Here is a 4,725-nt window from a genome sequence, read left to right on the forward strand (position 1 = left end):
GGGAGCCAGGCGTTCAGTGGTTCCTCCGGGAGGGAGATGCCATTTTCGGTTCCCCCTCCCCTGCTTCTTACAACTCTGCAGCAAATCCAGCAGCCACTCGAACCGGCCCCTGCGCCAACGCACAACAGGTTTGCACTCTCGGGCACAGGCCCACGCGCAGTGGCCAGCGTGCCCAGGCCCAGGGCCAGCCGGATCTCTGGGACACCCAGTAACTCCGAGGCCCCCAGCTCTGCTAGCCAATCCTTGGAAGTGGGCGCTGGGGTCAGTGAGCTCAGAATCTGGCCCGCAGGACCAGGGAGGCGCACAGTGTCACATACCCAGGCTGACACACCTGTTCCACAAATACTGACCTGTAAAAACACTCCCTCCCCCCGAAATAAACAATGGACACGACCTCAGATACAGTTCCTAGCTTGGCCACAAGACCAGCAAGGCTGCCTCTGCGTAGTTGCCTTGTGTACATTAAGGCCATGTCTACACTACCACTTATGTCAGCAAACCTTATGGCACTCAGGGGTGTTTCTAGTGTAGACATAGACAGAGAGAGACAAGGTGGGTGAGGTAAGATCTTTTCTTGGACCGATTTCTGTTGGTGAGAGAGAAGCTTTGGAGCTACACAGAGCTCGTCTTCTGGTTTGGGGAAGGTACTAAGCCCTGGTCTACACTGCAGACTTATGTTGGTAAGTGTTCACATCACACTCCCCATCAGTAGCCGGGCCGAGCTGGTCTGGAGAAGCAGACCAAATTCAGTGATGAATCCCGGTGACGTGCCAGCTCAGGCTGTTGCACATATGCTAAGAAGAAGGGGTGCAGAAAATCCACACCCTTGAGCAACATAGTTAGACCAGCCTAACCCCCAGTGTAGACAGCACTATGTTGATCAGGGGCTTCTCCTGCAGACATAGCTACCGCCTCTCAAGGAGGTGGCGTACCTACACCGACAGGAGAAGTTCTCCCATTGGCACAGGTAGCGTCTTCACTAAGCGCTACAGCTGCACCGGTGCAGCATTGTAAGTGTTGACAAGCCCTAAGAGCATCACAGAGAAATACAAGATTGAACAGATTGTTTAAAGTAGTTAGCACATACTGACAGGTTTCAGAGTAGCAGCCGTTAGTCTGTATCCGCAAAAAGAACAGGAGTACTTGTGGCACCTTAGAGACTAACAAATTTATTAGAGCATAAGCTTTCGTGGGCTACTGCCCATATAGAGTGGCTCTATATGCATCCGAAGAAGTGGGCAGTAGCCCACGAAAGCTTATGCTCTAATAAATTTGTTAGTGTCTAAGGTGCCACAAGTACTCCTGTTCTTTTAGCACATACTGTATTCTAAGGGACCATTTGAGGTGAAGTGGACCATTAACACCCCTGTAGTCATAGGACAAAAGGAGTTAGTGGATTACAGATTGTTGTAATAAACCATAAATCCAGTGTTTTTAAGACCATGATTTTTAGTGTCTAGCAAAGTTATGGATTTAAGCTCCCAGGCTCATAGGTTCCAGCACCCACAGAGAAAAATTAGCGGGTGCTAAGCACCCACTGGCAGCCAAGCTCCCCCTGCCCCCCACCGCCTCTCACCTGCCCAAGGCCTGTTGACCAACTCCGCCCCCTCCCTCCCAGCAACCTTCTTGCTCCCCCAGCCCCCGCAAACAGGAACTGCTGTTTCACGGCTTGTAGGAAGCTCTGGGAGGAAGGGGGAGGAGCGGGGATGGGGCGCGCTCGGGGAAGGAGACGGGAAGAGGCAGGACAGGGGCGGGGGCTTGGAGGAAGGGGTGGGGTGGGGGCGGGGCCTGAGGTGAAGCAAGGGTCGAGCACCCCCCAGCTAGAGGGGAAGTTGGTGCCTACACCCAGGCTGATCTTTTGAAAGAGTTGTGCAGGTTTCCTTTGAGGAAGAGGTGTAACAGGGGAGATACAGAGATTGCTTTGTGAAAAAACATGTGACAGGGTGTTTTTGTCTTCAATCATTTTCCTCTGGGAGTTCATTTGAAAGTGTTGTGATTGTCTTGTTTCACCTACACAGTTGTTATTGGGGCATTTAGTGCACTGGAAAAGGTACACCCCATGTTGTGAGAGGCAGGTATAGGACCTGGGGATGAGGGATCTTGTAAGATACGCTGTGGGGGGTGTTGATCATTGTAACAGTGGAGATGTCTGCAGGTTTTGCATCTGTTGTTCTGGCAGAGTCTGGTGCTGCTTTGAGTTGGTGTGTCCTGGTCTGTGGGGAGACTGCTTCTGATGATAAGATTGGGGGGTTATTTGAAGGCCATAAGAGGGGGTTCAGGAAAGATTTCTTTCAGGATGGGGTACTCACTGAGTATGTATGGGCTGTAGTTGTTTGATAATACTCCATATGGGTTCAGTGTGGTAGGTGACAAGTAGGGCTGAGGTCAGATGGGGTTTTATTTCTGTATTGAAGCAGGTTCTCTTGGGGTATTTGGGTGGCCCGTTCCATGATGTGATGTACTCCTCTGGTGGAGTGTCCTTGTTTGGTGAAGGCACTTTTGAATGCACTAAGGTGTATATCCCACACTTTCTCCTCGGAGCATATTCTGTAGTATCTGAGTGCCTGGCTGTAGATAACAGATTTCTTGGTGTGTTTAGGGTGGTTACTGGATCCATTAATATCATTGTCTGTAGGGTTCCTTTGTTGAAGCTGATTATGGTGTCCAGGAAGTTGATGCTAGTTTGGGAGTTTTCCAGAGAGAGTTAAATGGATGAGTGGTGGTTGTTTAAGTTGTGGTGGAAATTTATGAGGGAGTTGAAGTCATCTGTCCAGAGGATGAAAATATCATCAGTGTATCTCAGGTATATCATTTGTTTCATTGTGCATTCGTCCAGAAATTCTTCTTCAGGGAGGCCTATGAAGAAGTTGGCATGTGGGGGAGCCATCCTAGCACCCATGGCTGGTCCCATGGTTTGGACAAAGGTGTTTGTTGTTTGAATGTAAAATTGTAATGGGTGAGGATGAAATTATGTAGAGCTTGAGTTTGCTAATGTTTTTGAATTTATGAGAGAGAGTTCATACAGAGCAACGAGAAAGCAGCAAACCATTGAAGGCAGAATGCATCACTCTGAAACGTGAAGGAAAATTACAGGGATTAAAGAATACCTTGCATAGTTAATTATATATTTTCTAGATAGGAATATGATCTGATTCTCCTTTCCGTTATGCAAGAATAAATCAGAGCCAATGGAGTTACATGAGTATAAAGCAGGTGTGACAGGAGAATCAGGCCCGTCGTATAAGAAGTACATTTTTGATAGAGTTTCTAGCAATCCCTGACTGCCTTTCATGATCCCCATAACTGTGATCAGTTCTCTCAGTGAATAGTATCATTTTACTGATACTTCCCGGCAGGCGCTCCAGGCTGGAAAAGTGGAGCAGGAGTCACGGACTCCAGCTCCCACTTGAATGCACAGGAAGAGAGCGATTCTAAGTTGTTGCACAGTAAATCCTGATATTCTTTGAAAATAAGTTTGGGTTAATTGAATATTGGAGACTGTTACATTTTTAAACAATTACAATGTACCTTGAAGCAGTTTGGAACCCCCTGTTTTCAGGTGTCTGCAAATGGGAGATTTATTCCCTGAGCCCTACTGGCTCTCGTCAGATTGTCAATCTGGCAGCTCCCTGTTTGTTAACAGCGCTTGGTTTATGCAGACTATTCCAAGTAGGATTTAGATCTAGGAAATGACATAGCCTTGGGTAAAAACGATACTCGCTGTTTTTCCTCTGGATTACTACTTCTTTTGGGCTAGGATGCATTTAGCCAGTGTCCAGAAATTAAGTGATGTCTATCTAGAAGCTGAATAAGTGTAAAATTTTGAGCACTAGTCTCTTAATACTGAAGTTGCCACATAAAAATAAATCCAAGAAGAAAAAATCAAGATAAAAATAGAGAGTCTCATTTTTATCCATGACTTTTTATTGGAAACAAAGCTAGTGACATTGCTAGAGAGAGAAAAACAAGAACATTTTGCATCTTATGGCTGTTGGTAGCAAATTGTTGCTGAAAAGCTCTGAAGTCACGCTCTGCACTGTGAAGTGCCATCATGCTGGGGGAAGGCGATCTCCATAGATCACACAGAGGACTGTGTATAGACCCAGTTTGTTCAGCAGAGGCCAAAGGTGCATTCAGCCAACTGCAGAAAATTTGGCCTAAGGAAATCTCCCTCCAGATCAAAATCTGGAGCGATGAAGCTTGTGTTCTGTCAACCTTGCTGTAGAAAGCAGAGCATATGGTGCTCATGAAGGCAATGCTGCAGCATACTGACAGATTCAATAGCAGATGTCTCAGGAGGCTTATGCAAGGCCCCTCAATAGCAAACATGAGGAGCACAGAGAGGAGAAGATGTGTCTAACAGCCCCTTGCCAGCTTACCCACCGGAAAAGGGGCATGCATTTATGGGAAGGAGCAGCCTGCAAAATGCCAGCCGGAACTGAAGGCTAGTTGGTAGGGAGTGGATTCCAGGGCTCCATTCCATCTCAGCTGGGGCTTTCGGTGCTACTGCAATATGAATAATAACGAAGGAGATGATGATGGGTCACAGAGATCTGGCAATCATCCGCACACATAAAACGCTGATTGCTAATAAGAGCTCTCATATGTTCCAAGGACCTGAACTGATTGCTCGCCTTTGGGCTGGATGAAACATCAAGGCTGTGTTTGGGTTGGTTCCCCAACTTTCTAGGCTGGTTTTTTGCCAAAGTGACCAGACATTATGGA

The sequence above is a fragment of the Malaclemys terrapin genome, chromosome 13 (assembly GCF_027887155.1).
Source record: "Malaclemys terrapin pileata isolate rMalTer1 chromosome 13, rMalTer1.hap1, whole genome shotgun sequence".
Lineage (NCBI taxonomy): Eukaryota > Metazoa > Chordata > Testudines > Emydidae > Malaclemys > Malaclemys terrapin.